Here is a 22,450-nt window from a genome sequence, read left to right as displayed (position 1 = left end):
AGCTTCTTTCGGTCCTGTGCAGTAGCCCCTCCATACCAGACAGTGATGCAGCCTGTCAGAATGCTCTTCACGGTACAACTATAGAAGTTTTTGAGTGTATTTGTTGACATGCCAAATCTCTTCAAACTCCTAATAAAGAAGAGCCGCTGTCTTGCCTTCAATCAATATGTTGGGACCAGGTTAGATCCTCAGAGATCTTGACACCCAGGAACTTGAAACTGCTCACTCTCTCCACTTCTGATCCCTCTATGAGAATTAGTGTGTGTTCCTTTGTCTTACCCTTCCTGAAGTCCACAACCAGCTTTTTCATCTTACTGACGTTGAGTGCCAGGTTGTTGCTGCGGCACCACTTCACTAGTTGGCATATCTCACTCCTGTACACCCACTCGTTACCACCTGAGATTCTACCAATGGTTGTATCATCAGCCAATTTATAGATTATATTTGAGCTATGCCAAGCCACACAGTCATGTGTATACAGGGAGTAGAGCAGTGGGCTAAGCACACACCCCTGAGGTGCACCAGTGTTGATTGTCAATGAGCAGGATATGTTATCATCAATTCGCACACCCTGTGGTCTTCCGGTTGGGAAGTCGAGGATCCAACTGCAGACGGAGGTACAGAGGCCCAGGTTCTGCAACTTCTCAATCAGGACTGTGGGAATGATGTTATTAAATGCTGAGCTATAGTCGATGAACAGCATCCTGACATAGGTGTTTGTGTTGTCCAGGTGGTCTAAGGCCATGTGGAGAGCCATTGAGATTGCGTCTGCCACTGACCTATTGTGGGGATAGGCAAATTGCAATGGGTCCAGGTCCTTGCTGAGGCAGGAGTTCAGTCTAGTCATGACCAACCTCTCAAAGCATTTCATCACTGTCGATGTGAGTGCTAACGGGTGATAGTCATGGTATAATCGTTGCCTTTTTGAAGCAAGTGGGAACTTCTGCCCATAGCAGTGAGAGGTTGAAAATGTCCTTGAATACTCCTGCTAGTTGGTTGGCACAGGTTTTTGGAGCCCTACCAGGTACTCCATCAGGACCTTCTGCCTTGCGAGGGTTCACTCTCTTTAAAGTCAGCCTAACATCGGCTTCTGAGATGGAGATCACAGGGTTGGCAGGTGCAGCAGGGATCTTATTAACAAGTCCGTGTACCTAATAAAGTGGCCACTGAGTGTATGTACTTTAATAAATTTATCTTGACCCTCGACTGGGTAGACCCAGCCCACAAGTTGAGCTTGATCACATGACCAATAGCACCATTTGTGCCTCTTTCTTAATAAAATCACCCTGGCAGCTGGTACGATAGTCCAAATCGGGGGTTCTGTTGACAGTCCCACAGGACAGCTGCAGGTGTGAATGGGATCCCATATAGCGATGCTGTCAGCCGATACCAGACCAAAAAAAACTCAGAAGAATCTCAAAAAACACACCAGCTCAGGACTCTTCAGGAGGTGGGGTGTTTTTTTTTTGGTGCTACACCTGATCTGACATGTGAGATGAAAAAAAAAACTCAGCTGTGGTTTCACTGAGAATGTGTGAAGATGTGTGGCCCAGTGACAGCAAGGCCTGTGTTCTGGAAGTCATGTGACACTCCCTGATGACATCACTACAGCAATCAGCATTCACTTTCCAAACCAGAAGTGAAAGCTCATTTCCACTTTCACTTCTCAGCAGCTTAACAACTTGAGAGGAGGGCTAAAACCATGGGGGCCATGCAAGAGAGGGAGGGCATGTCAAACCTTTCAAAAAAATTCTCTTTAAACACTTGACACAACTTTCCAGATTAACGTCCCTGTGAGTCTGCCTACCTCCCTGGATTACTGGAGTCTCTGGGAAAATCTGAAAAAGATGTGTCTTCAACTCTCCAACCCAGAGGTTTTCTTTGAACACTAGGTCAACACGCTCCAAATATTGGGAAGTAAGGTCTTTAATACAGAGTCGACAATTGTTCTATTGGGAACGAGGAGCAGGATCATGGCATAATAGTGAATGGGTGAGGAAGGCGCTCAGGCACAGGATATAATGTGTTAAAACCTCCAGTTTATCAGAGCCAGTAAGATGCTGAGCAGCTTAAAGTACAAGAGCCAATAAGTCTCCATTCCACAAATCTGGCTCAAACCACACTGGCATGCGCAAATCTGACCCAAGACTACATCCAAGGATATAATTTTATATTTGGGACAACTCAGTGAGACTGTCACAAGTGCAGATCCCCGACCTGGTTACCACCTTTCTTCTGCCACCCCACCCCATTTATAGAAGAGTCAACTCTAGCCAAACTTTTTTCGTTGTAGGTCCTCCCGAACCTCACCCCCAACAAGCTCAGTTCATTCACTCCATCCCAAACTCCCAGAGGAAGTTCGAAGTAAATTTACTATCAACGTACAAGTCACCATACACCACCCCGAGATTCATTTTCTTGCAGGCATTCACAAAACAGAAATACAATAGAATGAATGAAAAACTACACAAAGACTGACAAACTAGCGATGTGCAAAAGACAAACAGTGCAAATACAAAGAAAATTAAACAATAAATATTGAGAGCGGGAGTTGCAGAGTCCTGGAAAGTGGGTCAAAAGGGGCCGGCTGGTGGCACAACGACATTGGCGCCAGACCTGGGAGCGGAGGTTCCCAGGTTCGAAACTAGTCGGGTCCAGCCCCGAGTACGCTTTCCATCCGTGCCGGGTTTGAGTGTCAAGATTGCAACTCAACCTCGTAAAACTAAGGGAAAAATACTGCGAAATGGCTGTGTGAGGAGTGGCGCGCCACACAGTCTCTCTCTCTCTCGCTCCGTGCCTTGTAAAAAGCCGTGAAAAAGACATAATCACAGACACACACACACACACACACGCACAGACTCGCATGCATGCAGGCACATGCAAAAAGAAAAAAGAAAGTGGGTCAAAAGGTTGTGGAATCAGTTCAGTGTTGAGGTGAGTGAAGTTACATATACCAGTTCAGGAGCCTGATGGTTGGAGGGAAATAACTATTCCTGAACCTGGTTGTGAAGGACCTGAGGCTCCTGTACCTCCTTCCTGATGGTAGCAGTGAGATGAGAGCCTGGCCTGGGTGGTGAGGGTCCCTGATGATGGATGCTGCTTCCTTCTGGCAGCACTCTGTCCAGATATGCACGATGGTGGGGAGGGCTTTTTACTCCCTCCACCTCCCCCCAGGTGCTCTAGTCTCCTACCACGTACCAACAATGTGTCAGTCACAGGCTTAACTGGACACTGCAAATTGCTTCCAATGCATAGGTGAGTTGGGGTGGAAGGGGAGATTGTTGGCATGTGGGAAGATTAGAATTCATGTAAATGAATGGTTGATGGACAGTAGGAATGCAATGGGCTGGAGGGTCTGCTTCCAGGGCAAACAACTCTATCTATCACCTCAGCATTTCTGCCAATCTCCCCTCATACAAGAAAGCACCCTGTTGTGCTTGAGATGCAAACTCAGTATTGAGACTCTTATTGACGATAATCTTGCATCACTCGAAGATCAGACACACACCACCTTTGGATCAGAAATGCCTTGGCAGACTATCCTCTCCTACGTCCCCTGCTTTTTGGGCTCACAGAAAACTATACGCGCCAATTTCAGAAGAGACGAAGATCTAAAGATGCATTGAGAAAGTTTTGGAGAATTCCCAGCCCACTGGCCTTGTCAGTTGAAGGCAGCAGCAAAGTGATGGGTTGAATCCAGACAAGATGGAGGCAGTGAATTCCATGGGTTATTGAGTTGGAGATGAGTACAGGTAATCCTCACCTTGTGTCTGTTCAGATAACGGAAATTCACCCTTAGAGAATGGACAAATCACAGCTCACATATTCAAAACACAGAATATTTGATCTCATAGTATTTATATTTTTAAAAGTTGATAAAACAGACTATTCTTATTCAAGGGAACACACACTAAATGCTGGTGGAATTGAACAGGTCAGGCAACATCTATGGAAAGGAATAAAGAGTTAATGTTTTAGCCCTTAAGCTTCCATCAGGACCTTCATGAGTTGCCTCAAAACTTTGCCTCATTACCTCAAGACAGATGGCCTTCAAGACATTGCCTTAGTATTTCTTTCCGTAGATGCTGCCTGACCTGCTGAGCTCCTCCAGCATTCTGAGTGTGATTTCCAGCATCCGCAGAACCTCGTGTTTATTAGTTTTTTTAAAAATTGTGTTTCTTGACACATGAACAAATCGCTTGGCTTCACATTACAGAAAACTGCAATACAGCCAGTTTTCTGTTTAGAACACCCCCCCAACCCCCAGCTCGTAACAACATTTTCAGTCCCTGTCAGTAATCAGCAAACACTGATTAATTTGTCCAGCTTATCGGATATTAAGGGATTGTGTCACTGTTAGAACAAAGCTAGGTGGCGAGGCAAGGACTGATCTCCAGGAACACAATTTGTAGAAAGTGTCTGAATGACGAAACCATGTCAAAGACCCAGGGCTCCCACGCCACACCACACCAGCTGGTACAGTGCCCACAGTAACCAGAAAGCTACAAAGCCCACCAGGAACAGTGCACTGATGGCCTGATTGCAGTGAAGTACAGGAAAAAGTTGCAGTGGGTTGCAAACTCAGCCAGCTCCATCATAGGCACTAGACTCCCCAGTGTCGAGGACGTCTTCAAAACCTGATGCCTCAAAAAAGCAGCATCCATCATTAGGCACTCCCATCACCCAAAACATGCCCTCTTCTCATTACACACACACACACACACACACACACACACACACACACACAGTGGATTCCAGTTAATTGGGCAACCGGTTAATTGGGACATCTCTTAAAGAACAACTAATTGAGAAAACAGCCAGGATTCCCTTTGCTTATTTGGGACACTGTGCCTCTTAATTGGGACAGTCTCGTACACTCACATGACCATCAGTCACTACAGTGTGCTTCAAACGATCAGTTTTAAAAATCACATTAGCTGTGTGTGTTTGTGTTTAAAAAGCAGACATTTTTTGTCCCAGATAATTGGCAAGTAATAAGCAGCGAGACAGTTCAAAACTGTTTTGCTCACTGTGGTTTCAAGCATTTAGGCTTGGAGATGTCATAAATGGCCAGAAGTGAAAATGAAATGATTTCACTACTTCAACAAGTTAGGAATTACAAAGAATTAAGGTATAGGCAATCATCTTGAATGTTACAATAAAAATGAAGATTTGGAAGATGCAGTCACTGAAAGCACGGTATGAAGACAGTCCATTATCTGCACTCGGTGTCTGTGCTGATTTTGTTCATTTACAGTCAATCAGATGAAAGCAGCATCATGCATTGGATGAACTCCTCTGTCGATAACTATTAGGAACTAATGTCGTTTTCTAGTATTCTGACACTATCAGTTGTGTTCCAATTTGTTCTGTATTTCATTTAAATACAGAAATTGTTACTCAGTTAAATGGTTGCTTGTCTTTTTTATAACTTTTAACTATTTCCATGAAACTTTGGCTAATTGGTGCAGCTACTTAAATATACTGCTCCCAATGTGTCCCAATTAGTCAGAATCCACTGTGTTTCTTACTGAAGTTTATAGTGTTTTTTTTTGTCTTGCACTGTACCACTGCTGCAAAACAACAAATTTCACATCATACGCCCTTCGAGTACTGATCCACAATTCCCCAATGCCCAGGAAGTGCTCGATGGCACTCACCAACCCACTGGCCATTGCCAGAGGGCAAAGGTGTGAATCATCCAAACTCCAGCCCCCTTTGGACACGACACATGAGAATTGGCGGGGTTTGAAATTCTGAATGACAAATGGTGGCGGGGATGGGGGGTGTGCAGCAAGTAGAGGGCAGGGAAAGCAATGTTGGGGATTGTTACTGAATATTGTCGAGTGTCAACTTTAAGTACGTACAATCTGTCCGTGTATACAAGATAATTTTATGTGTATACGGCCACACAACAGCTACTTGTACATTGTGTTTTTTTAGTACTGCGTTAACAATCATTTTGTTCTCCTTTACACTTGTTTATTGACACTCTTCAGTACACAACCTTGAATTGAACTGAATGACAATAGTGAAGTTATGGGGCAACTGTTCCAGACTGTTGAGAGATCATTTAGAACACTGTTTGGTCCCACAGATAAGGATAGATATACCTAGCGTGGAGGGATCTCTCCTGTTCATCACTGGGTCTTTCTGCCCCTCCACTCCCCTGCTTCATTAATAGCAGAAATGTGTCCACTCGTAGAGTGAAAGAGGACGACAGCACAGGAACAGGCCCATCGGCCATACTGGTCTGTGCTGTATTATTAAACTGTCCAGCCTCATTGACGTGCTCCTGGACCACAGCCCCTCCAAAGACCTCCCATCCACATACTTATCCAAATGATGAATTCAAATCTGCATCCACCAATTCTGTCCCTGATGGGCTGAATGGCCTGTTCCTGTGATACACTCTTCCGTGTCCCTGACTTCTCCAATGCCCAGTTGATACCAACCCACGTCCTCGGGATCCCTTCAGATCCTAACCCACTAATTCACTGGATTTGTGGTCCAGAGTTGGCCTCAACTTCGTCTCATCCCAACCCCTTCTTCAGCATCTCCAAACCCCTCTCAATCACAACAGTCGCCAACGCCAAAAGAAACAGGCCTGGCCTCACAAAGTACAAGAGTGCAAAATTCGGCTTGAAGTGAATCTATCTCGTGGTGATGACCAAAATAGACGACTACAGACGCACCTGGCTCATGTTCCCCTGGGCTGAGGTTCGAGAAGGAAAGGGGATTAGGCATTTCTCCAGCTCCAGAGGGTCAGGATCACTAAGAAAACCACTTCGTGCCAAATACAAACACAGAAAGGAGCAATTCAGAGCCCAGGTCCTCAAAGGGAAATCAGAAAGATTGTCATAAATTTTTTTAAAGAAAGGGGCTTCCCTTCCTCCACTATCAACTCTGCTCTTAAACGCATCTCCCTCATTTCACGTACATCTGCTCTCACTCCATCCTCCCGCCACCCCACTAGGAATAGGGTTCCCCTGGTCCTCACCTACCACCCCACCAGCCTCCAGGTCCAACATATTATTCTCCGTAACTTCCGCCACCTCCAACGGGATCCCACCACTAAGCAGGGATTCTGCAGGGATCGCTCCCTACGCAACTCCCTTGTCCATTCATCCCCCCCATCCCTCCCCACTGATCTCCCTCCTGGCACTTATCCGTGTAAGCGGAACAAGTGCTACACATGCCCTTACACTTCTTCCCTTACCACCATTCAGGGCCCCAAACAGTCCTTCCAGGTGAGGCATCACTTCACCTGTGAGTCGACTGGGGTGATATACTGCGTCCGGTGCTCCTGATGTGGCCTTTTATATATTGGCGAGACCCGACGCAGACTGGGAGACCGCTTTGCTGAACATCTACGCTCTATCCGCCAGAGAAAGCAGAATCTCCCAGTGGTCACACATTTTAATTCCACATCCCATTCCCATTCTGACATGTCTATCCACGGCCTCCTCTACTGTAAAGATGAAGCCACACTCAGGTTGGAGGAACAACATCTTATATGCTGTCTGGGTAGCCTCCAACCTGATGGCATGAACATCGACTTCTCTAACTTCCGCTAATGCCCCACCTTCCCCTCGTACCCCATCTGTTACTTATTTTTATACACACATTCTTTCTCTCACTCTCCTTTTTCTCCCTCTGTCCCTCTGAATATACCCCTTGCCCATCCTCTGGGTCCCCTCCCATTGTCTTTCTTCCCAGACCTCCTGTCCCATGATCCTCTCGCATCCCTTTTGCTTATCAACTGTCCAGCTCTTGGCTCCATCCCTCCCCCTCCTGTCTTCTCCTATCATTTTGGATCTCCCCCTACTCCTCCAACTTTCAAATCCCTTACTCCCTCTTCCTTCAGTTAGTCCTGACGAAGGGTCTCAGCCTGAAACGTCGACTACACCTCTTCCTAGAGATGCTGCCTGGCCTGCTGCGTTCACCAGCAACTTTTATGTGTGTTGCTTGAATTTCCCGCATCTGCAGAATTCCTGTTGTTTGCGTTTAAATTCACTACTGCGAAGCCTCTTCCGGTGATGCCTACACCGAAGAAGTTTAGATCCTCTCTTCGATGGGAATTCAGTGAAACCATCTCTCACTGCTCCCCATCTGTAATTTCTTCGGCTCTTCAACTTTTCGACCACACTTTGACTCAGACTCGCTATTACAGCCATATATCCTTTCTTGGAACGTGCCTCCGTCGCCAACTTACTCCAGTTGGCTTTAGGATTCGTTTCCAAGCCTCTCAATTTGGACCTTCTGAGGATCCCTGGTACTCACATCTTATTGATTCTGCCTCTCGCCGCTTCTCCCGTCAAGCTCTGAAGGCGACTCTCTCCGCCATGAGGAGGTACTTGGTGTCCCTATCCCAGACCCTTCCACACCTTCGGGACACTTTCTTCGTCGTCTGTAATGGTCCTACCCGGTATTTCATCCTCTGTCGGATTCATGCCTGCAATCGCCGTTTTTTTGACTTTGTCATGTTAGGCAAAGATTGCAAGATCCTACATCTACGGACTCCAGAGCCTGCTGGCCATGAAACTAGCAGGCATGAACTTCAGATTGCTGCCGCTGCCATTGATCTCGCTGGCTCCAACACCTCAGGGCATATTCAAAACCCGGACTCCAGCAACGACCAAGGACACCTTCAAAGCGATTGCGCAACCACCAACTGCGACTCCAGCCTTGAACTCCAGGCCGGGTCTTTATGTGCTGCTATTGTGACTCCCGTCTCCCCTTCCCCCACCACCACTCCGCAGCTCTGTCTTCCTCAGATCCCACCGTCAGCTCCTGGGCCCTCAGAGGCTCCATCTTCTTCTCACCCCAACCCTCCCCTCTCCATTGACACCCCCCAGCCTCCCCCCTCCCCCCTCTGATCCCAGCTCTCATCCGTGCCAGGTCTTTACCATCCCCTCCGACCTTCAACTGTTGGAGGCAGAACGCTCTGTCCTCAGTAAGGCCCTCACCTTTGTCCCCCTTCGCCCACACCTCAGCGAGTTCCGTGTTCGCCACGATGCGGAACTCTTCTTCCGCCGTCTCCGTCTCCGAGCCTACTTCTTCGGCAAGGACTCTTTCACCCCCACCGATGACCCTTTCTCCCGTCTTCAACCCTCCTCTTCTTCATGGACACCCCGTTCTGGTCTTCTGCCTGCTCTGGATCTCTTTATCGCTAACTGCCGACGGGACATCAACCGTCTCGACTTCACCGCACCTTGCCCCCATGCCAACCTCACTCCTTCGGAACGCTCTGCTCTCCACTCCCTCCGCACTAATCCTAACCTTATTATTAAACCCGCCGATAAGGGGGGTGCTGTTGTAGTCTGGCGTACTGACCTCTACCTTGCCGAGGCACAGCGACAACTCACGGATGCCTCCTCTTATTTACCCCTCAATCGTGACCCCACTAAGGAGCACCAGGCCATTGTCTCCCACACCATCACTGACTTTATCCATTCAGGGGATCTCCCACCCACTGCTACCAACCTTATAGTTCCCACACCCCGCACTTCCCGTTTCTACCTCCTACCCAAGATCCACAAACCTGCCTGTCCTGGCAGACCTATTGTCTCAGCTTGCTCCTGCCCCACCGAACTTGTTTCTGCATACCTCGACACGGTTTTATCCCCCCTTGTTCAATCCCTTCCGACCTATGTTCGTTACACATCTCACGCTCTTAAACTTGTCGATGATTTTAAGTTCCCTGGCCCCCACCGCTTTATTTTCACCATGGATGTCCAGTCCCTATATACTTCCATCCCCCATCAGGAAGGTCTCAAAGCTCTACACTTCTTTCTGGATTCCAGACCTAATCAGTTCCCCTCTACCACCACTCTGCTCCGTCTAGCGGAATTAGTCCTTACTCTTAATAATTTCTCCTTTGGCTCCTCCCACTTCCTCCAAACTAAAGGTGTAGCTATGGGCACCCGTATGGGTCCTAGCTATGCCTGCCTTTTTGTTGGCTTTGTGGAACAATCTATGTTCTATGCCTATTCTGGTATCTGTCCCCCACTTTTCCTTCGCTACATCGACGACTGCATTGGCGCTGCTTCCTGCATGCATGCAGAGCTCGTTGACTTTATTAACTTTGCCTCCAACTTTCACCTTGCCCTCAAGTTTACCTGGTCCATTTCCGACACCTCCCTCCCCTTTCTAGACCTTTCTGTCTCTGTCTCTGGAGACAGCTTATCCACTGATATCTACTATAAGCCTACTGACTCTCACAGCTATCTGGACTATCTTCTTCTCACCCTGTCTCTTGCAAAAACGCCATCCCCTTCTCGCAATTCCTCCTTCTCCGCTGCATCTGCTCTCAGGATGAGGCTTTTCATTCCAGGACGAGGGAGATGTCTTCCTTTTTTAAAGAAAGGGGCTTCCCTTCCTCCACTATCAACTCTGCTCTTAAACACATCTCCCCCATTTCACGTACATCTGCTCTCACTCCATCCTCCCGCCACCCCACTAGGAATAGGGTTCCCCGGTCCTCATCTACCACCCCACCAGCCTCCGGGTCCAACATATTATTCTCCATAACTTCCGCCACCTCCAACGGGATCCCACCACTAAGCACATCTTTCCCTCCCCCCCCTGCATTCCGCAGGGATCGCTCCCTACGCAACTCCCTTGTCCATTCGTCCCCCCCATCCCTCCCCACTGATCTCCCTCCTGGCACTTATCCGTGTAAGCAGAACAAGTGCTACACATGCCCTTACACTTCCTCCCTTACCACCATTCAGGGCCCCAAACAGCCCTTCCAGGTGAGGCAACACTTCTCCTGTGAGTCGGCTGGGGTGATATACTGCATCCGGTGCTCCCGATGTGGCCTTTTATATATTGGCGAGACCCGACGCAGACTGGGAGACCGCTTTGCTGAACATCTACGCTCTGTCCGCCAGAGAAAGCAGGATCTCCCAGTGGCCACACATTTTAATTCCACATCCCATTCCCGTTCTGACATGTCTATCCACGGCCTCCTCTACTGTAAAGATGAAGCCACACTCAGGTTGGAGGAACAACATCTTATATTCTGTCTGGGTAGCCTCCAACCTGATAGCATGAACATCGACTTCTCTAACTTCCGCTAATGCCCCACCTCCCCCTCGTACCCCATCTGTTACTTATTTTTATACACATATTCTTTCTCTCACTCTCCTTTTTCTCCCTCTGTCCCTCTGACTATACCCCTTGCCCATCCTCCTAGTCCCCCCCCCCTTGTCTTTCTTCCCGGACCTCCTGTCCCATGATCCTCTCGTATCCCTTTTGCCTATCACCTGTCCAGCTCTTGGCTCCATCCCTCCCCCTCCTGTCTTCTCCTATCATTTTGGATCCCCCCCTCCCCCTCCAACTTTCAAATCCCTTACTCACTCTTTCTTCAGTTAGTCCTGACGAAGGGTCTCGGCCTGAAACGTCGACTGCACCTCTTCCTAGAGATGCTGCCTGGCCTGCTGCATTCACCAGCACTTTCATGTGTGTTTCATAAATAGAGTGATGGACCAAGACAGCCACCAAAGCTGAAAATAGCACATTAAGAGACCTGTACCCACCAGTACTGTACCCCAGTGTTATACAGTGACTGACCCATCCCCACCAGTACTGTACCCCAGTGTTACAGTGACAGACCCATCCCCACCAGTACTGTACCCGTGTTACAGTGACAGACCCGTCCCCACCAGTACTGTACTCCAGTGTTACAGTGACAGACCCATCCCCACCAGTACTGTACCCGTGTTACAGTGACAGACCCATCCCCACCAGTACTGTATCCCAGTGTTATACAGTGACAGACCCGTCCCCACCAGTACTGTACCCCAGAGTTATATAGTGTCAGATCCATCCCCACCAGTACTGTATCCCAGTGTTATACAGTGACTGACCCATCCCCACCAGTACTGTACCCATGTTACACAGTGACTGACCCATCCCCACCAGTACTGTATCCCAGTGTTATACAGTGACTGACCCATCCCCACCAGTACTGTATCCCCGTGTTATACAGTGACAGACCCATCCCCACCAGTACTGTACCCGTGTTATACAGTGACAGACCCATCCCCACCAGTATTGTTCCCGTATTACAGTGACTGACCCATCCCCACCGGTACTGTACCCCAGTGTTATACAGTGACAGACCCGTCCCCACCAGTACTGTACCCGTGTTACACAGTGACTGACCCATCCCCACCAGTACTGTACCCGTTATACAGTGACAGACCCATCCCCACCAGTACTGTACCCGTTATACAGTGACTGACCCATCCCCACCAGTACTGTACCCCAGTGTTACACAGTGACAGACCCATCCCCACCAGTACTGTACCCCAGTGTTACACAGTGACAGACCCATCCCCACCAGTACTGTACCCGTTATACAGTGACTGATCCATCCCCACCAGTATTGTACCCGTGTTACACAGTGACAGACCCAGCCCCACCAGTAATGTAACCCAGTGTTACACAGTAACAGACCCATCCCCACCAGTACTGTACTCCAGTGTTACAGTGACAGATCCGTCCCCACCAGTACCGTGTCCAGTGAAGGCTGATTTATACTTGTGTGTACTAGCCTACGCCATAGTCTACGCAAATGGGCTACGCCGTTGTGAGCATTTATACTTGTGCGTTGGTGTGTCTGCATCGCGCTGCAATTCACCGCCAAAACGCTAGTTGGCGGTGGGGTTTCTATGCCACTGTGTTGAGTTTCTTCATGTTGAAACTCAACACAAAGAAACTCAATCTTCAAACAATGGCGACTGAAACAGAAGGAGGGTGAATTTTCTGTGCTTGTCCGGCCACTGAGAGACATGGACGAGGAAATGCATTTCAAATATTTCCAGCTGTCGGCAGGTAGATTTGACGATTTGGTTCATCGTCTCCAACAATTAATATTGCATCAGTATACGCACAGTATACTCAGAGACTGGCAATCACCATTCGAGTTTTAGCTTCTGATGGAAGTCAACGGGCTGCAGCAGTTAGCTACAAAATGGCGTCAAGCACAGGGTCCTCCATAATTTCGGAGATCTGTAAAGCTTTATGGAAAGCATTGCAGCCAGAGTTCCTTCCCTGCCCTTCAGTCACCCAATGGGAAGCTATTGCAGCGTAGCAGGAAATGCGATGCTACCAAGTGGACCAATCACAGTTGTTTTAGTCAGCGTCGCCGCAACGCAGAGTTACATTTTGGGAGAGGTGCGCATTAGGCTACGGTGTAGGTTTCGCGTAGAGTACAGCGTAGGGTACGTAGCTACGCCGCACCTATAGTGTACATTTGACACTAGTATAAATCAGCCTTGACACAGTGATAAACCCATCCCCACCAGTACTGTTCCAGTGTTATACAGTGACAGACCCGTCCCCACCAGTACTGTACCCGTGTTACAGTGACAGACCTGCCCCACCAGTACTGTACCCCAGTGTTACACAGTGACAGACCCGTCCCACTAGTACTGTACCCCAGTGTTACACAGTGACAGACCCGTCCCCACCAGTACTGTACCCGTGTTACAGTGACAGACCCGTCCCCACCAGTACTGTACCTGTGTTACGGTGACAGACTCATCTCCACCAGTACTGTGTCCAGTGTTATACAGTGACAGACCCGTCCCCACCAGTACTGTACCCGTGTTACAGTGACAGACCCATCCCCACCAGTACTGTCCAGTGTTAACAGTGACAGACGCATCCCGACCAGTACTGTATCCCAGTGTTACACAGTGACAGCCCCGTCCCCACCTATATTGCACCCTGGTGTTTTACAGAGACAGAACCATCCCCACCAGTACAGTGTCCAGTGTTATACAGTGACAGACCAGTCCCCAATAATGTACCCCAACGTTATACAGCGACAGACCCGTCCCTACTGGTACGACAACCCAGTGTTACAATGACAAGACCCATCCCAACCAGTACTGTACCCATGTTACAATGACAGACCCATCCCAACCAGTACTGTATCCCAGTGTTACAGTGACAGACCTATCCCTTCCAGTACTGTACCAGTGTTACACAGTAACAGACCCATCCCCACCAGTACTGTACTCGTGTTACACAGTGACAGACCCATCCCCTCCAGTACTGTATCCCAGTGTTATACAGCAACATACCTATCCCCACTGGTACTATACCCCAATGTTATAATGACAGACACATTCCCACCAGTACTGTACCCCAGTGTACAGTGACAGATCCATCCCCTCCAGTACTGTACCCCACTGTTGTACAGTCACAGACCTGTCCCCACCAGTACTGTACCCATATTATACAGTGACAGACCCATCCACACCAGTACTGTATCTGTTATACAGTGACAGACCCATCCCCACAAGTAATGTACCCGTGTTACAGTGACAGACACATCACCACCAGTACTGTACCCGTGTTACAGTGACAAACCCATCCCCACCAGTACTGTACACCAATGTTACAATGACAGCCCCATCCCCACCAGTATTGTACCTGTATTACAGAGTGACAGACCCATCCCCACCAGTACTGTACTTGTGTTACAATGACAGACCCATCCCCACCGGTACTGTACCCTAGTGTTATACAATGACAACCTGTCCCCACCAGTACTGTACCCCAGTGTTATACAATGACAACCCATTCCCACCAATACTGTACCCCAGTGTTACACAATGACAACCCATTCCCACCAATACTGTACCCCAGTGTTACACAGTGACAGACCCGTCCCCACCAGTACTGTACCCCAGTATTATACAATGACAACCCGTCCCCACCGGTACTGTACCCCAGTGTTACACAGTGACAGACATGACCCCACTTCCCCAGCAGTAAGGCTGCTCTGTACTGCACGGCGACAGACCAGTCTCCAACTGTACAGCCCCTTCCTACCCCTGATATATGCTCTGGTGTTCCCTTTACTTACACAATTGTGATATAATACACATCTGGTGCTGGTCCGAATACCAGGGCACAAAATAACCACAATTTACTGTTAGTTGTTTAACTGTGCAAATTCCAGTCACCATTTCTCAGCACTGCCTTCTCAACTATTACTTCCTGTATTGATGTCTCTCCTGTATCATCCCCTCCCGTCATTCCTCCCCACCCCCACAGTCCCTGCAGATCCTCAGCTCACTCTGAAGTTCCTTCTAGGACATGGCTCAGGATCACAGTGTTATAAATACGAGATTGCCTGGCTTTTGCCCTGACTTCTCACTTCTACCGTCCTGATCCCCTAATGTGATCTCTTAATTTTGAGCTCTTTACTGAAGCATTCTATACACACATACACACGCACACAGACGCACACGCGCACACACTGATAAGCTCAAACTAAAGTCAATAGTCTGCTCCAAGCTCAGATAGTTACATTCCTCACACACCACAGCAGCCCAAACTAAGGCTTCCTCCCTGAATTTTGTGTTTTTAAAGTCAACAGCCAATATTCATCAGAAAACTATGAATCACAGAAAGTACCGACTAAATATAAATATGCTTCCAGTAAAAATGCGCAACATCACATTGCCACTTTGAGTCCAGTGTTTAAAACTCCGTCGCTTTTGATTATGTCAGTACCCACCAACAAAACCTGACATGCTTACGTTGAGAGTTTGTCTATCTACTATAACTAGTTGTATGTCATTTTAGTGTAAATTTAGATTGGCAGAACCTAAATAGAAGATTGAATACTCATCTAGAATTAACTATATTTATGGATAGCTTATATATAAATTATCTATTAGCTTGTATACAAATTATCTAACTTACATAATCAATACATATAATTATCCACTTGCCCACATATTTTGTTCTAGATCCAGTTATTTTTAACCCTCTACACTCTCTCAATCAACACAGCAATTACTCAGATTTGCAGACAATTCGTTACAAAATAAATTTCTCACATCCAGCTTGACTGCATTTACAAGACTCCATCTTCCTTTCCTCAACTTCAGTTCAAAAACTTCAGAGGTGATAACATTTAATAACTAAATCTTTAAATTTAATTCATTGATCTTGCGCACTCTTTTTAAAATTATTTTAATTAAGGATCTTTAAAACTGTTTTCTAAACTGGGAAAAGACCATTTAAGAAAAGAACCAATGAGCGAGATAGAATGCTGGAAATACTTAGCAGTTCATGTTGCATCTCTGGAGAGTGAAACAGTTAACTGTTCAAAGTGGGTAGTGATTTGTTAAAACAGAATTCTAAGTAGGACTTAGAGCATCCCTGTAGGAAATTAATGACTGAAAATTTAGGAAGATTTAATCCCTAAAATGCAACACCTTTTACCAACTAAACTACTGATTAAACAATGTCAAATCATCAACTGGTTTCTTCCATTCAAACTCATATCCAGTTCAAACACTGACAATGACCAGGTCAACAAATGTGAACCAGCCAAAGAAAAAGCCACAAGTGTGAACTCACAACTTTAGTGCTATTAATTGATGAGTAGTAAGTATTCATATTTACAGACAACAGACTCTAAATCTATTTAACTTCAATTTTTTTGACTTGAGCGGCATTAAAAAAAATCCAGAGACCCCACCATCCAGGCCTTGCTCTCTTCTTGCTGCTGCCATCGGGAAGGTGATACAGGATCCACACTGCCAGGTTCAGGAAAAGTTACTACCTCTCAACCATCAGGCTCCTGAACCATCATGGATAACTTCATTCACCTGAACTCTGAACTGATTCCACAACCTACGGATTCACTTTCAAGGGCTCTACAACTTGTGCTCTCAGTTTTACTTATTTACTTTTGTATTTATACAATTTGTCTTCTCCTGTACATTGCCCAAAAGTTTTTTTGTTCGTGTGCAATTTTTCATGGATTCTATTGCATTTCTTTGTTCTACTGCAAATGCCTGCAAGAAAATGAACCTCATGGTGACCCACGTGTACTTCTGTAATAAAATTTACTTTAACCTTTGATAAACAGCAAATGCCTTTGAAGCCCAAACTAAAATAGTTTCCACCCTACAGATGCTGGAGGGTGCAAAGACAATCTACAAGTCTCACTCATGCAACAGCAAAACTGCAAGGTGGTATGAAATATGGAACCTTGAGGAGATCAGCTACATTTTAAAAACGGTGTTAATATAGGACAACACAGAAGCGCATAAATAAAGAATAGAATCCCCTCATTTGAAGGCAAATACACAATAATGTCCAGAACAGCTAACATGCCATTTAGCTGTATTTCTAAGATCTTCTATTTTAGTCAAGCATAATCCACACTGGTTCCTCAAGAAAACACTGCACTTTCACTGGCTCCTCCAACTTAGCCAAACAACACAGCCCCAGCAGCGAACAATATCATTAACCATGCACTGTTGCTAGTCAATTTAGTGATAGCTTCATCGCTGGGGCGGACTCTCTGCTCCTCTGATATTTCAGTCACATCCAGACAGTGTTCAAGAGCAAACTACCCTCTACCACAAAGACGCCTGCTCAAAAATCACTTCCCTTCGTTACCACCGACACAAAAAGCTTTGTTCTTTTAAAAAAAATTTTGTACCTGCTGCTTCAGGGACCAATCCAACAATGCCACGTTCAACTGTGGAGGAGACAACATCATGACCACACCAATGTGAACTCTAGTTTGGGGCTTAGTATGCCCAGAACAAGCACTGGTCTTCAGGAGACATATAGTTCTACACATCTACTCAATGGCCACTTCATTAGCTACACCTGCTTGTTAATGCAAGTATCTAATCAGCCAATCATGTGGCAGCAACTCAATGCAGACATGGTCAAGAGGTCCAGTTGTTGTTCAGACCAGATATCAGAATGGGGAAGAGTGTAATCTAAGTGACTTCGACTTTGAATCGATTGCTGGTGCTTGACGGGGTACTTTGACAGAAACTGTTGATCTCCTGGAATTTTCATGCACAACAGTTTCTAGAGTTTGCAGAGAATGGTGCAAAAACAAAAAGAAAAACACCCAGTGAGTGACAGTTCCGTGGGGAAAAATGCCTTGTTGATGAGAAACACACAAAATGCTGGAGGAACTCAGCAGGCCAGGCAGCGTGGATGCAAAAGAGTACAGTCGACGTTTCGGGCAGAGACCCTTCTTCAGGACTGAAATGGAACAGAGAAGTCAGAGTAAGAAGGTGGGGTAGGGGAGGAAGGAGTAAAAGGTGAAATCAGAAGAGGGAGGGGGTGAAGTAAAGAGCTCTGAACTTGATTGGTGAAAGAGACACAGGGCTGGAGGAGTGGGGAACCTGATAGGAGACTGTGGAAGAAAAGAATGGGGGCACCAGAGGGAGGTCATGTGGCATATAAGGAGATATGGGGGGGGGGGCCGAAAATCGGGAATGGGGAATAGTGATGGAGAGGAGCATCTGCAGGTTTTGTGTTTGTAAATGAGCAGGGTCAGAGAATAGCCAAACTGGTTCAAGCTGACAGGCAGGTGACAGTAACTCAAATAACCACACGTTACAACAGTGGTGTGCAGAAAAGCATCTCTGAACGCACAACACGTCGATCCTTGATGGACGGGCTACAGCAGCAGCAGACCACGTACTCAGTGGCCACTTTATTAGGTACAGGAGATAACTGAAAGTGGCCCTGAGTGTACGGCGAATCAACTCACTCAAGACAGATTACAGGACTGTCTAGACCACAGAAATATGAGTCAAAGATTTCATTCCCCTGCATAAATCTGATTGTTTACTCTGAACTGCTCACAGCCAATTACAAATAATTTACCTATTTAAAAAAGGAAAGGCTGTAACTGAATGCTTGCTATCCAGAAATTAACTTTTTCTCATGCTTCATTCCCAACAAATACCTAAAAATCACACAGATGATGTAATATATCGAGTGTTAAATGAAAAACATTTAAAATACTTTTTCACAAAATCAGTTCTTTTTTTTTTGCTTTTCACAACATGAGGAATTTGAATGGTATTCTTTTGGTTGTGATTTAACAACAGCACCAGACAACTTCAATGTTCCTCAGTAGATATGGAAATTTGTTTGGAAGAGATGGGAATTGAGTGAATAAAACAAATTATGAGATGAAGCAGAATTAAGTAAATGTCAACTCAAATGTATGCTCATTTCTGCAAGCTGAATGAAATATCTCATCATTGAGAGTGGATTTGGGTGAAGATTCAAGTTGTGTAGATAATGAAAGAAGTCAAACACACGTTGATAACAAGAAATTGCAGCATTTTTCCCCCCTTGTCTCAGGCAAACAATGTTGAGGAACTGACAAAGGGAATTTTTAAATGTCAAAAATCAGCATAACATCCAACTACAGATTTGCCTACAAAGTAATTGGACTTTGAAAGATCACCAAGTTACCCAGAATTCTCAACAAACCCTGTACAACAAAGTTGTCAAGTCAAAATTCAAGCTCCCTCTCATGTGAGTTGTTATTACCAGGAGCCTAAAGACCTATACTCAATTCAGACAATTTCTTTCTCCCCACCATCAGATTTCTAAACCATCCATGAACAACGCTCCTTTCCCTTTGTACTTTTTTTTGTAATTTATAGCAATTTTATGTCCTTTGCACTGCACTGACGCAAAACAACAAATTCTCCATCACACGTTAATGATAAAAAAAAATCTGATTTTGTTTTAATTAGATTATGTACATTTAACATACTAGCATTGTTGTCCAACATTGTAAAACTCTGTACACCCTCCCTAGACAAAATTTCAAGTCCGGATCAATGCAGGCTTAAAGTGCTGGGCGTACAATACACAGGGAGGTGGTGGGACACGTGGAAATTTCTAACTGTGAGAACGTGGTGATGCTCTGCAGCTCGTTGCCTGCGAGGGAGGATGGAGACTAAAATAAAACTTGCCGGGCAGAAATGGACAGGCATAGAGGAAAATCAGCTGCAGAGCTCCAGGACAAAAAGCAGTCACGCAGGACTGAGTGGATGACTCAACTAACCTTTCACCCAGTAATTATTCTGTGGCTCCTGAGAAGCGCTAGCCAACTAGCCCCACAACATTTGCCCTTTCAGCAGAGCCAAAAGCTCTCCTCCACCTCAAGTGTTCAGAAAGCTTGAATTGACCAGCAGAGCTCGGTACGAAACCCTGCCGTCGTGCTGTGATTACTGAAAGAGCACGGGGAACAAAATTGAAAATAAAGCCTGCCCCATTCCACTGCACCCAATACCTCAATGTCAGAGGGCAAAATCAAAGCTTACACGCAGCAACAAATGAGGAAGATGCACTAATAAATTCTGTCATTCTGGTCATTTGCAAGAACACTTTATCTATCAAACTGCTAACTAAGTACAGCAAGGGGGTTTGTGGAATCTATGAAAATCCTCAAAGTAGACATGTTATCGATTCACTTATAAACAGAACCTCAGATGAGCATTATTCTGAAATCCCATGCAAAATGGTTGCAGGAGCTGGTCTCCCCACTGTCTGTTGTACCTGAGAAATTTCAGCAGTGTGTTTTTTCCAAATTGTTTCTTTCACCCAACACATAGGTAGAGTGTGGTAATGAATAGAACCACTAAGAATAATAATAATAATGAGATTTTCTAGCCATTGATAAGATTTTCCCGTCTTAAATTATGGTAAGCAAATTTAATTGATTTATCCAGGAGCTCTGAGACCCTTCACCAGGTCTCAGCCCAAAACACCAACTATTCTTTTCCACAGATGCTGCCTGACTTGCTGAGTTCCTCCAGCATTTTGTACTTGTTCCTATGGCTTTCCAGCACCTGCAGAATCTCCTGTATTCAGATTATACAATTCCTTTTGCAAAGTTACAACTCTGACAAACTCTTAAATCCAAAATCTAAAATGCCACTGTGCTCGCATGAACTTGATTTCATAACGAGTTACTGGTATGTTCAAATACATAAAGCACCTCCTCTTCAAGATAAAGCTTGGTAGTCAATACTTTTTTTTTAATCCTTAATTATAAAGCCAATATTTTCTTGTCACTGTTCTTCAAATATCCTTTTTTCTCAGTCATCTATTGCAAAAGTAAAATCTCTTTGATAACAATTAAACGTGCAGCCACCTCACTGCCCAAACAGCTTGTCGAGGTTCACTGCTCCTTCCCCGAATGTAAAGGGTGGTACATACAGGAAGCAACAATGGACCCAAGACCCAATCCAAGGTTTTTGTTGGAAACCAACTACTAGGCGCAATCTCCAAATGGAGCGAGCTTATCCTGGCTTCTCGTGGGCACCAGAACAATGAGAGAAAAGTAATTATTACCAACAAAATAAAACAAAAAAATTTAATTAAAAATAAAAAGAAAATTTTGCCTTTTTATAAATGGAGACTGACATTTTCACTACTGGTTTTGGAATTCCCATTTCATCAATAAAAAAGCATATTTTATGTAGTTTATACATCATAGGACAATGTAAAGAGCAAAGCAAAGATGCAACATATTCCATTGGTACACATTTAAAAATACTCATATTAATTTCTGTAACACTGAATCACCTTTACACTGAATAATTGGTTCCTGAGTAACCTCACCCCATGCTATCTGCACCATTTAATATTGTGTAGTGCATACTGCTGTTTTCAGTTTTTAGTTTGTGTGACATACAACCACAACTCTTGTCTATGGATTTCTGTTCTGTCTAGAAACATATTCCCAAAAAAATTTTGGGAGGTGTGTTTTTGTTTTTGGAGGGGATGTTGCTGATGTTTCAAGGTCTCTGTAATGGTTAGCAGCTGAACAAGCTTATCAGGCACTCCTAATGGAAGGACTCTCCAGCACAAAGTGTGGCTTTCTCTTGTTGAAGTTGCTTTTCATAGCTGCTGGGTTCCTTCAGCATTTTGTGTGTGTTACTCTGGGGTTACCCGTATTCACTTGCTCCCCATGACCTGCCGCCACAGGAAAAACAGGAAATGGCACCAAACAGACTCAGGAGTTCACCCACAATATTCTGAAGCTTCTTCCTTCTTTGCAATGACTCTCTCACATCCAATCACATCTCACATCGCATGAAGTAAACCCCACCATCTTCACTTAATCAGGCAAGTGATTAGTACAAATAGTATTAATTTCGTAGACTGATAAAACCACTCTTCCAAAATACATATTTTTTAATTTTAATTTTTTTTTAATTTAGAGGTAACAGGCCCTTCAGGCCCAATGAGCTCACGCCGCCCGAATACACCCATTTGACCAATTCATCTATTGTCCCGTACATCTTTTGTCCCATGCTCCAAACTGGCACACCTGGAATTAAACACGGATTGCTGGTGCTGTGATAGCTCTACACTAACCGCTATACCACCACACTGCCCCACAGGCTTGGTACAAAAGACGTGGAAAGGTACAAAGGAAACCAAACGAACGGTCGTTCACTGCCGACCACACAAACACCCCAACGCCACAGGCAAATTGTCCAGATGTGCCACAGCTGATAAACACACAACCACATTCTTTGAAAACCAACCTGGCATTTTCAAAATCCTATCCGCTGTGTATCACTTATAGATCAGCTTTAAAAAATTTTAAAAATCACAGAAA

At 45.6% G+C, this 22,450-nt stretch overlaps 1 protein-coding gene across 5 annotated transcripts in view; it reads right to left on the bottom strand.

Moving 5' to 3' along the window:
- igf2bp2a (insulin-like growth factor 2 mRNA binding protein 2a) overlaps positions 1-22,450 on the bottom strand; it is a 163,145-nt gene that overhangs the window by 137,877 nt on the left and 2,818 nt on the right. The gene's annotated exons all lie outside the window — the stretch shown is intronic.

Source organism: Mobula hypostoma, chromosome 6, assembly GCF_963921235.1.
Source record: "Mobula hypostoma chromosome 6, sMobHyp1.1, whole genome shotgun sequence".
NCBI lineage: Eukaryota > Metazoa > Chordata > Chondrichthyes > Myliobatiformes > Myliobatidae > Mobula > Mobula hypostoma.
The sequence above is the reverse complement of the archived record's forward strand: the minus strand, read 5'-3'. Positions and strand labels throughout refer to the sequence as shown.